Source organism: Saimiri boliviensis, chromosome 21 (genome assembly GCF_048565385.1).
Source record: "Saimiri boliviensis isolate mSaiBol1 chromosome 21, mSaiBol1.pri, whole genome shotgun sequence".
In the NCBI taxonomy this organism is placed as follows: Eukaryota; Metazoa; Chordata; class Mammalia; order Primates; family Cebidae; genus Saimiri; species Saimiri boliviensis.
The window spans coordinates 27,475,751-27,488,307 of record NC_133469.1 but is presented as its reverse complement, the minus strand read 5'-3'; the positions used below and the strand labels follow the sequence as shown (position 1 = coordinate 27,488,307).

General features: G+C 48.6%; 1 long non-coding RNA gene across 1 annotated transcript; it reads right to left on the bottom strand.

Moving 5' to 3' along the window:
- Nucleotides 1–3,529: 3,529 nt before the first annotated feature.
- LOC141582587 (uncharacterized) lies at nucleotides 3,530–12,557 on the bottom strand. The gene is made up of 5 exons (XR_012515458.1): nucleotides 12,476–12,557; nucleotides 11,989–12,013; nucleotides 11,672–11,713; nucleotides 10,493–10,668; nucleotides 3,530–5,237 (listed from the first exon to the last, which is right to left on the bottom strand). It is a non-coding gene; the product is annotated as an uncharacterized LOC141582587 (long non-coding RNA).

Genomic DNA, 12,557 nt, shown 5'->3' with positions numbered 1-12,557 from the left:
GGAAGGAATTTCCGGGTGGTGAGCAGGGTGGCAGAGCAGGTGGCATGGCAGACAGGTTCTAGGGTCTCTGAGACAATCCTGCAGGGTGCTTCCGTGGGGGCCCGTGTGCACCCGCCACAGCCCCATTGAGAGAAGGGTACTGAGGTCACTCCTGCGCCTTTGCTCACAACCGTCCTCTAGCGTGTCCATCCTGCATCTGCCCTCCAGCCCTCGTTCCAGCTCCCAGGCCTGTCTGAGGTTGCCACCTTCGCTCACATAGACTCCCCAGTACCCCCTGTCCCTTGTCTTCTTCACAGAGGGTCTCATCTGCAGCCTGGGCTCTGGACTGGGCAGGGACAACGACCTCCGAGAAACCCCTGTCCCACAGCCCCCTTCTCCCACGGTGCATGAGCAGGCACACTTCTGGTCTCACCCGGGGCTGGGCTAGGCCAGTCCTGCCTTGCCTGGGACATTAGGAGCTGAGGGGTCTACATAGATCAGGCCCCAGGGGCCTCAGGGGGCTTGCGGAAGGAGGGGTATGTGTGTGCATGGACAGATAACATGGAGAGATGGACGGATGAAAACACAGGTGAGTTACTGTCCGGTCTGAAGTCCTGTCCATGCAGGAGGGACCCAGGAAGGCCTCTTGGGGACAGCTGTGCTTCCAGGTTCCTTGTCATTACCCAAGACCTTCGAGTCCCAGGGCCGCAATTGGAAGGGTCCTCATTTCCCTTTCCCTCCCTGCAACTGGCCCAGCCCCCCTGAAATGTCCAAAGTCTGGAGGCAGCAGGTGGGGTGTGACCTGCAGGGACCCACTTCCAGCTTCGGCCAATCCAGCCTCCCCTGGGTCCCTCTGAGCTCCGAGTGTCTGGCTATGCCCCACAGCTGGCCACAGCTCTGCACCCAGCATTTTGAATAGTTCCTGAGGAACCCTGAGCAGGGGGCAGGGTCTGCATGAATGGAAGCTCGTGGAGCAGAAGATGCCTCTTCCGACCCTTGATTGAGTGTGAGCTTGAGACCCTGTCTAGCTCAGGTTTGGGCACGGGGCTTGAGCATCTTGGTTCTGGTACACAGGCCTGATTTCCAGCTGGACTGGTGGAAGCTTCATTAACCAAACCCTCTCCTACCCCCAGGACCCCACCTACGTCAGCTTCTCCTCTGAAAACCATTTGGTAATTTCTTATACACTTACACATATCAAGCAAACCCTACTCCTGGGTTTTTATCCAAACAGAATGAAAATTTTCATCCCAACAAAAATTTGTATGTAAATATTCGTACTGTTTTTATTCACCATTGGCAAAAAGCAGAAACATCTGGTTTGATCCAACACACACACACACACACACACACACACACACACACACACGGGAACAACCCAATTGCCATTCAACTGGTGAGTGGCTAAACAAATTGTGATACCTTCATGAAATGGAATCCTACTCAGCAATAGTAGGGAACAAACTATTGATCAATAAGGTAGCTGGAAGGAATCGCAACATTGTTACACTGAACTTAGGAAGCCAGACTCAGAAGGTTACAGACTTAGACTCCTACTCAGGCTTAAAAAGGAACAAACTATGTTACAACCCAGACACCTGGAGGAACATCCAGAAAACGATTCTCAGTGAAAACCAGTGCCCCAGGGCTCACATACTGTTTGATTCCATGAACAGAACATTCTTGAAATAACAAAATGATACAAGTGTAGACCAAATTCGTAGTTGCCAGGGGCTAAGGAGGGGTTAGGGACAGTGGGAAGCGACTGTTTCCATGAAAGGGCAACATGAGGGATGTCTGGGAGGAAAACTTGCTATTCCTTGCTGTATGGATGTCAATATCCTGGCTGTGATCTGTTGCTGAAGCTACAGGGTGTTACCCTTGAGGAAGATAGTCAGAGTAGCTAGGGTCCCTCTGTATTATTTCTCACAACTGCATGAGAAGCTACAATTATCTCAAAATAAAAAGTTTATTATTTTTCTGAGACCGTCTTGCTCTGTCGCCAGGCACCAGCCTGGAGTGCAATAGCACAATCTCGGCTCACTGCGACCTCCGCCTCCCGGGTTCAAGCAATTCTCCTGCCTCAGCCTCCCGAGTAGCTGGGACTACAGGCACACGCCACCATGCCCAGCTAATTTTTGTATTTTTTAGTAGAGACGGGGTTTCACCATGTTGCCCAGGATGGTCTCGATCTCTTGACCTCGCAGGGAGAATTGCTTGAACCTAGGAGGAAGGGGTTGCAGTGAGCCAAGATCATGCCACTGCCACCGTGGGAGTGAAGGGGAGACCCCTGCCCTGGGATCCTGCAGCTCCAAGCCCTGTGGATGGAGTGAGGGTTGGGGCCTAAGAACATTCTGAAGGGGATATTGTCTTTTCCAAGGTGCTCCCTTTGTGTGTGACATTGCAGTAGTAACCAGTGAATCCCAGCCTCAAAGACAATAGACTGCTTTCCTATTGCAGGACATGTCAGTTCCTTTACTGGGTCAACCTGTATTGTGAAAGTCTCTGAAATGCACCTGTGAGTTTCCATTTCCAGACCTCTCCAGAACTTCCTGGTGATAGCAACTTCTCACCTGGTAAATATTCTCCCAACTGGGGGCTTGTATGGACAGAAATTTTCTACCTCTCTTCTTGCTCAAACCACGACCTTGGCTCAAGGCTCTCCTTCCAGCCTTGTTTCTGCCTCCAGCCCATTGCTGGGCTCCTGGAACCCCTTTTCTTGATTTTGGTCCTAGGGTCACTGCTCTGTCCCTCTCACTCTCCACCTCGTCCTTACCAGGTGGGCCAGGACTGCATTGCAGGGGATCCTCTGAAGGGACAAATTCCTGCCCTGGATCTCGGTTCCCAAGCCTGAGTCCCTGGTGAGTTGGGTGGGGCGTGGAACGATGGGGACATAGTGTCTCACCCTAGAACTGCACGGTGCTTGCCCCTGTGCAGTGACCCTTCATCCCAAAGATGGAAGCAGACAGCAGCGGGACATTAAATGCTGGGTGATACATGGTTAGGGTTTTACTGGGAGCAGTGGAACCAGCAGGGCTGAAAAATCTGCCTGGTCTAAGCAGATGCCAGGCTGGGCTGTCGGCTACAGTGGAGCCTGGAGGAAAAGGGTGACCAGGTGAGGAAGGGCCTCTTTGAGTGATGCTCCAGGAAGACGACAGCCTCTCCTGGAGGTTGCAAATTGAACATGAGATTAAAAATGATGAGATGGGCCGGGCGCGGTGGCTCAAGCTTGTAATCCCAGCACTTTGGGAGGCTGAGGCGGGTGGATCACGAGGTCAAGAGATCGAGACCATCCTGGTCAACATGGTGAAACCCCGTCTCTACTAAAAGTGCAAAAAATTAGCTGGGCATGGTGGCGCGTGCCTGTCATCCCAGCTACTCAGGAGGCTGAGGCAGGAGAATTGCCTGAACCCAGGAGGCGGAGGTTGCGGTGAGCCGAGATCGCGCCATTGCACTCCAGCCTGGGCAACAAGAGCGAAACTCCATCTCAAAAAAAAAAAAAAAAAAAAAAAAAAAAATGATGAGATGGAGCAGGCTTTCTGGTTGATAATCAGGATATTTATTGAGGGGTACTTGGATGCATGGAGAAGGGCTGGATGCCTTGGGATGAGGTGAGAGACCCCGTTGCTGGGATCCTGCAGCTCCAGGCCCCTGTGGATGGGGTGAGGACTGGGGCCTAAGAACACTCTGAAGGGGATATTGTCTTCTCCTCCCTTCGTGGGTGACCTGGCAGCCATAGCTTCTGCGGGACCTCCACCTGTCTTGCGTCAGGCTCAGGCAGCTGCTGGCTGCAAACTTCTTGCTGCTGTTTTCATGGTTTTATGTCCTAGGTGACAGGGGTGCCCTCTGCCTTCCAGGCCACCATCATGGCACCTGAGTAGAAGTCACAAATGAGACACACCAGTGTGGCCTTGTGTCTTGGAGCTCCTCAGAGGAGGGCAGGAACAGAGTGACCATGGCTGTCCTGTGGGGTATGGGAGGGACAGGACATCAGAAGCTGAGCTTCCATGGAGGGAGCCCGACCTTAGTGTGTGAGGAGGGGTCAGGACCCCCAGTACCAGTGCAGGACATTCCAGATATGGGCCACACTGTCCCTGCGGAGGGTGCCTCAGGGTGTTCATAAACAATTCTGCCAATCAGTTCAAACAATCCTAACTGAATAGGATTCTGACAGCCTCCATCAGACAACCAACGGATGCCCATTCTGTGCTGGGGATGGTGCCTTTCCTATTCGACCCAGTTCCCCTGAGTCCTAGCCTCACACAGGTTGATCATGATGGCTCCAGCCATAACCATCAACTAACTGTCCCCTATGCCCTGTCTTTAGAATTGGATACTATTCCTGATTGAGATCTCAGCCCCGTGCTCTGTCCCTGGCCTGGCCAGTGTCACCCCTGAGCCTGAGCCATTTGATCACGGACCTGTGTGCCTCAGCCTCACCCACATCCCAGCACTGGCGACAGGAACGTGTATCTTGAAGGAGCACTCTAGGGTTTGCTAAGTTAGTTGGGACAATGAATAGAATTATCGACTTACAAGGTTGTCTAAAATCTACTGTTTTGTAACTGCAGGACTTGCCAGTAGCTTCTGCAGCTAATGTGCATTGTAAAATTGAAAACGACCCCCTTTTCCAGCCTTTTCATGCCCCTTGGGATAAGCACGGACCCCTCACCAAGTAAATGGTCTCCGAACCGAGTTCATGAATGGGACCAGAAAGTTCTGCCCTGTTCCTGCTCTGATGACGGCCTGGGCTCAACAGTTTCTGCCTCTAGCCCACAGCGGGACTCCTGGAACCCTCCTCATTTCTCCCTGCTGCCCCTCTCAGGGCCACCGCTCTATCTCACTAGGCTCCACATCCTTCCCAGGTGAGGAAGAACTGCATCCCAGGAAGCCCTGTCCAGGGAAAACTTCCTACTGCACACGCATCAGGCTCAGGTGGCTGCTGGCTGCGTACCTCTCCAACACGCCGTCCCAGTCGAAACCCTCCGTCCTCTCTCAGCAGCCTCCACCTCCTCGGTGGCCTCGCCTGGGGCCAGCACCTTTGCAACCCCCAATACGTCACCATGCTCCTCTGCCTCGATTGCCTTTGGACATGGTTTGCTCCTAAAAAGGGGTTCCCCTCTGGATGAGGAGACACCCCCCTTTGTTGAGGATCTTCAGCTCACTCTCAGCAGTGCACACCGTGATGTCTCCGAGTGTCGTCCTTCTGCACAGCCTTCGTGCCAGTGTTTCCTGGGCTTGCGCCCCTGCAGCCAAAACTGAAGGGGAAGCAGGGATGAGAGAACTCATCAGCCAGGGACAGCCAAGACTCTGTAACAAGAGGAGGGCCAGGGACGCAGCCTTTGCTGGGACTGAGAAGTCCTGAGCACCACACCCTTGCCTCCACTCTGAAAGGCCCATTTATTACACGATTGCTTCTGGGACCTAAGTGGCTGCTGCTGGGAGAGGGTGGGCACCGGGTGGGCACCAGTCTGGAAGACGCAACTGGTCATTCAACTGCCACCCCAGACGGCCAAGCCTGGACAAGGGCGGTGGGGCGGCCGGTAGCTGGGAGCTAACACTGTGAGGGAGCCTGCTCGTGGTCAGACCCCAGCTCTACACTGGGCAAGTAGATTCACTGCTCAGTGCCTGTTTCTCCAGCTCTGGAATGGGGGTAGTAATTGTGCCTGTCATAAATGGGTGTGAGTCTGGCAGTGTCCTGTGTATTATACTGAGAACAAGTGCCTTACACATTGTGGGTACCCAGAGAGCCTGTTTACACGCCTTCAGAGGAGAGCCATCAGCGGGCATCCGAAGGAGCCTGGAACCCTGCATCCTGCAGGCACCCGGGGTCCTGTGCCCAGGAGAAGCCACTCCCCTACCCCATAACCATCTAGAGAGCACCACCTGGCCAGACAGATACTTCTTTGTGCAGGTGTCTTAAGGAAGGCCTGGGCCCCTCCGGGCTCTGTCCTTCCCTGGCTGGACTGTAGCGAGCCCAGGACCCTGCCTTCTTAAGCCAGGCTCTTTCTTCTCCCTCCCTCCCCCAAACTCACAGGCTCCTCACCACTCTCTGCCTCAGACTCCGGACTAGTCTCATGATGTCCTTTATCACTGTTTGCATCAGCAGCTGTAAGCAGCTCAGGTCACCCTCCCCCCACAGCCCGGACCCCTCCTTTTCTGACCCCATCTGCTGAAACCTTTCCTCTGAGCCCTCGGGAGACCCCAGGGCAGCCTCTCCCTGGAACATTCTCCCCCTTGCTGTTTGGACTGAGACCTAGCTCTCCCTGAGACCTGCTTCCCCACCCTGGTGTCCTCCTGCGCACCTCAAACCCTCCCTGGAGTCAGACAGGTCCTCACAGACCATCTCTGTGTCCATTCTGAGGAGCCCTCTGGTTCCAAATCCCTGCACGGGTTCTGTGACGCTGGCACCACTCCACCAGAATTGCTCCTGTGGGGCACAACGTGGGCTCCGTGTGGCTGAACCCAACCGCCAGGCATCAGGCCTCATCCTTCTTCAGCCATGAGCATTTTTCCTCAATGGGACCTCACCACTTCCCCAACCTGAAACATTCCCAGGAAACGAGGCGCTTCTTTTCAATCTTGGTTCCTCAGTCACATGCTACTGTGCTCTTTAAAAGACTGATAAACATCGTGGTGCTTTTAAGCCTTGAGGGATGTGGAAGGACACCAGGGGCGGCTACGTAAGTACCTCTCTGCGGCACCAAGTAAGACTGGGAGAGGAAGCAGGACCACCAAGCCATATCCCATCACTGGAGACCTCCCCTGGCCCGCACTCCTCTTGGGCCTCCCTGTCCTCTCCATGTGCTACTGGGGCGCTGATCAGGTCATTAGTGATGCTGTCACTGAACTGACCGCCCGTGGGGACGGGTGGTCCCTGGTGCATTCCAGGCTCCGCCACAGTCTGTGGTGCATCCACAGGCGACTGGGCCTGGCTGCTCTCTGCCATCAGGTTTCCCTTCCATTTTTGTTACTGCCTAAATAACTTCATAAGAAATCCTATTTCAAAGCAGTTTCTTCCACAGTCCCACATAGAACACATGAACTATTTTCAATTCTTTCTTTTCTTTCATAGTCAAAAAAAACTATTTTTTTTTTTTTTTTTTTTTTACAAAGTAAAATTCAGTTTGGTCGGCCGGGCGCGGTGGCTCAAGCCTGTAATCCCAGCACTTTGGGAAGCCAAGGCGGGTGGATCACAAGGTCAAGAGATCGAGACCATCCTGGTCAACACGGTGAAACCCCGTCTCTACCAAAAATACAAAAAATTAGCTGGGCATGGTGGCGCGTGCCTGTAATCCCAGCTACTCAGGAGGCTGAGGCAGGAGAATTGCCTGAACCCAGGAGGCGGAGGTTGCGGTGAGCCGAGATCGCGCCATTGCACTCCAGCCTGGGTAACAAGAGTGAAACTCCATCTCAAAAAAAACAAAAACAAAAACAAAAACAAAAATTCAGTTTGGTTGACTGTAATTAATTTCTAACCTATTAAATGGGAAATTTTTTTAAAGTTTTAAAACATCGAGTGTTGGCTGGGGCAGTTAGGAAACATGTTTCCAGACATTGCTGAGAACATAAGTCACCAGTCACTTTGGAGAATAATTTGTGGTGTCTTGACAAAGCTGGGCTTATTCCAAGGATGAAAGATGGAATTAGTATTCAAAACCAAGTCAGTATAATTCCACATCAACAGAGAAAAGGAGGAAAACAATCTAATCCTCTCAGCAGATGTAGAAAAAAACCTGATACCATTTTTAAAAATCCACAATAAACAATCGTAGCAAACTAAGACTAGAAGGAAATGTTGTTAGTCTGACAGGGTAGCTACAAAACACTGACATCAAATATTTTCTTTAATGGTGAAATACTCAAAGCCTTTCCGCCAAGGCTGGGGATGGGGGAAGAAGGCCTGATGGCTGCCCTTCAACTGGAAGCTGCACTAAAGATCCTGACCGTGAGTGTAACAAGGCAAGAAAAAGAAACGAACTAGAAGGTTTGGAAAGGAAGAAAACAGAAAGGTAATTTCTCGACTTGTACTGACGAACCAGCTTATGTTCACTTTATGATATTGTCTTTGCACTGTGATTTTTGCACTTTTCAGTAAAACACTTATTACAAACACAACATGAAAAAAGTTGTAATTGATCTCTACTCATTAACATAGAAATCTATAATATGGTACCAATGGTTTAAAAAAAAAAAACCAGGCTGTAAAACTTCCTGTTTATGATTCTATTCAATGCATACATATCAAACATTTTAAAATCGTTATATATGGAAGGAATGCCTTTGGAAGGATATACACAGAAATGTGTAATACTGGTTGTCTCCAGAGAGTGGAAGTGAGAAACTGAAGGTGACCAGTACTTCATCAGGAACCCTCTGTTGACCAAAAATTACATCTAAAAAAAAACAAAATTGTATGCGTAGGGGTTCCCATGGTGACTACTTTTGAAGAGAGAAAAGAAAAATTGGTGAAACAACGTAATATAAAAATTAATGCAGAAAAAAGAAGCAGAAATGAAAATTTTCTTTTATAAGCAGACTTTCCTGAGTCCTGTCTTTCCCCTTCCGTGGAATTGTATCCTGTTTTGCATGTATTATAAGTATATAAAGTCTTGTATTCTTGTTCTCTATAGCTGACAACTGTAAGTTTCTGTAACACGGTGAAGGTCACAAATGCCCAAGTAGGCTGGACTCCAGCCTTCTAGGCGCTGTCGCAAAAGGCAATAGGAAGGGCCCGTGCTAGAATCCTGGAGCTTTACAGATAGTGAACATCTGGGTTGCCTAGCAACAGTCACATGTAAGCTTCAGTTAGGTGCCTGTCATTGTTTGATGAATTCCCTTTGTTCTATACCTGCAAACCTGTTTCAGCGCCACTGTGTACTTCATGTGGAAAAAGTCAAGCCCTGTCTTTGTGAAGGGCTCAGCCATTTTAAATTCAAATCCGAGCTGGGCTGGTGTACACCTAAAATAAACTCCTTCCGTAACCTCAACCATCTCTCCAGTCTCTAAAATTCTGCAGCACTTTGAAGAACATTCCCTTTGGTGTAAAAACTAGTTTATTACTTTCTGCCATTATCAAGTTTTAAGGTGAACTTGGCAACTTTTTTAATGTGAATATTTAACACTAGCACACAAGTAAACACAATGGCTCACTGTGTTTTATACTTGATAGTTATGACGTTCAAATTAGTCACTGCTTCCCAGTGTACTTTAAAATGATCCATTTTGGGGAGCTGTGCCTGAGATGTATTTTATGTCCCCACAACACAGCAGTGAGCACACTTCCTGGCGTGCTGATGCTTACTGAATGGGACTGGGTGATTCTGTTTGATTGTATCTGTTCTTATTCCGAGAGGCTCAACAGCACACTCTATGGAAGCATCATCCTTCAGCTGTACTCATCTATCCTTTCAGTAATTTTTCACTCCCTCCACCAATTAAGACTGTGCTGCCTATTAAGCACAGTCATATGTGGCACAATGATGTTTTGGTCAAAGACAGACTGCATATACGACCGTGGTCCCATGAGATTATAAGAAAGCTGAACATTTCCTTTTGCCTACTAATGTCATAGCTGTAGTGCATTACTTACGTGTCTGCGGTGAGGCTGGCGTAAACAAACTTACCGTGCTGTATCATTAAACTAAAACCATTTTTTTGTTGTTGTTAAAATAAGATGCTGTACAAATGAGTAAGTAAGATGCTATATAAATGAAACACTAACCACAGTGATGGAATTTTAGAGAGAGAGAAAACTAAGAGTCCACAGGGATTTGGAGAAATGTCTACTCACATATGCTGCTACAGGAGCATGAATTAGCATCACCATGTTGAAAAAGATTTGGCATTATTCATCACAATATTCGAACAATCTACTTCACAGAAATGAGTGCCAGCATCATTCCAAAACCACACACACACAAAACTAAACGCACCGTTACTTGTCATAGCCACAATTATTTTAAAAGAAGAAACAATCTTATGTCAATCAACAGTAAACTGTAATGTGTGACTACGGTGGAATAGTATTCAACAAAGAAATGAAAGAACTACAGTTACACTTAAGAACACGAATGAATTTCAGGGCCGGGCGCAGTGGCTCAAGCCTGTAATCCCAGCACTTTGGGAGGCCGGGCGGGTGGATCACGAGGTCAAGAGATCGAGACCATCCTGGTCAACATGGTGAAACCCCGTCTCTACTAAAAATACAAAACATTAGCTGGGCGTGGTGGCGCGTGCCTGTAATCCCAGCTACTCAGGAGGCTGAGGCAGGAGAATTGCCTGAACCCGGGAGGCAGAGGTTGCGGTGAGCCGAGATTGCACCATTGCACTCCAGCCTGGGTAACAAGAGTGAAACTCCGTCTCAAAAGAAAAAAAAAGAATATGAATGAATTTCAAAATCATCACGTGAGCAAAAAAGCCAGACACCAGGAAATACATATTGACTTACTCTATGTGTAACAGTCCAGACCTGGAGAAGTCTAAACAAATCATTAGCAGTCAGAGCAGTTACCTTAAGGAAGATGTAGACTTAAAGGTGGCAGGGAAATGTCAGGGAGGAACCAGGGATGTCTTCCTTTGTGGCTTCAAGGAGGTAGGGCCATCTCACCCTCTCTGATGTTTCCTCCTGGACCCTTGATGTTGAGGGTCTCGAAAGAGGGTGGTGGCGATTAACAGGTGTTCAGGCATCTCATGAGGAAAAGCAAATGACAGACAGCATCACAGTCAGAGTTCTGGGTCTAATGAAGTGCCCCACACTGGAGAGAGGGTGCCCCTGTTGTTTTATATCTTATTATGTAACATGAGGATCCTCCAAAGATAAAAATGTCATCCACAGCATGGACAGAATTATGGGATATCAACAGGCTTTATCATGTGGAGTTTCCTGCGTAATTCTCAGCAATCTGTGAATAAAGTCTAGAACTTAAGTTATAAATATCAACTTAGACTACAACTAAAACCTAATTTTTCAGGACAGGAAATGGGGCAATGCCATCTTCTGTGGGAAAGAACTCTTGGCTTTCCAAAAAATTAAAGAACTGAGGAGAAAGAAGCCTCATCTCAGAATCTGTGGTAGGGGTGGGAAGTGGAGGCTACAAATGTGCTCAAGGTCAAACCTCTCCCCTGCCTTCCCCGGAGACTGGAGATGTACCAGTGAGCCCACAGTGAACATTCACTCTGCCATCCACCCGTGGGAGATCCCTTTAAGCCCACCATGAGGACAGAAACATGAACATGCTATAACAAGTCCTAAAAATTCAGAGGCTGATTGTCAATTTCCCCTTGGCACACAGCAGAACTTTTTCTCTAAGTTCAAGTAAATGTGTGAGACAGCTGTGTCTCATAGGTTCCTTTCACTACTGATGACTCTGAATGCTGGGGGCATATCCCTTGTGCACAATCCCAAGGGGTGCTGATTCATCCAAACCAAAGCTGTTGATGTTTCCCTGGGCAGAAAAGAGCAGGCATACTGCAAAGATCATCTCTAATGAACACAGCACCTTATAGCCCGTAAAGACAGTTCTTACCACTATGCCAAGAAACTTTGAAAAGAACAAACCACACCTCACACACATTTTCATTTTCTTTCTGACTTCATATCCCCTCCTTCAGCCCCTCAAGCAGCAGGGATAACCCGAAGGCTCTTGGGAATGCTTTCCCATCCCGTCCCACCTGAAAAGTAGTTCCCTACCTGAGGAGTTGTCCTGATCACTGTCGGCTCCCAGAATCCACTCTTGAGAAACAAGAACATCAGGACAAGTCATTAGAGTGACATCACTCTGCCTCCTCCAGCTGAAGCCACGCTGCCTCACACATGATCCCCTGGTCTTTGCTCTGGGTTGGCAAACCTTCCCACAGCCTCTCTGGCCAGAGTTCTATACCGGCAAAATCACTTTCTCTCAGGAGAACCCCCCAATCCTTCTTCCCAGCAGGATCCCTGAATCAGGTTTCTATACACGCAAGCTGCAAGTTGGTCCCTCATGAAGTGAGTTACTTCATGGTACTTACTGCATTTTTTGACACGTGGTGTTACCTGCAATGTTAACAAAAGAAAACAGGATGAGGGTCAGATTCTACTGCACACTTCACGTAGATCTGTCATTCCCTTGACAGTGTCAGAAAACCAGGGGCCGTACAGTGGTTGAGTCAAAAACTATGAGGATGCTTATGGAAAAATAAGATCCTGATTTACAGAATTTACCTTTAAAATTTGATTTAATAGGCAAATACACAATGCTTGATCCAAGGAGGAAAACACGTGGAAGAAATTGCCTCTGCGTTACAGCTGATAATGGATGCTGTCATTTAAAAACCTCCCAGTGTGTCACATATTGGTTGGGAAGACACTCTCCCTGAATTTCACCCCCAGAAAGACAATTGTGTCTGTTGTACGCAATTGTGTCTGTTATGCATTGTAAGATTTTCTTATCAAAATTAATTGAGAAGAAATCAGAAAAGCAAAATTTCTTTAAAAGACAAAGAAAAGGAGTCTTACCTGGTCATCACCTTCATTTTCTTCCCCAGAATTTAGGGTGGTAACAGTCATCTCGTCATGATCAGAAGCCACTGGAAGGACA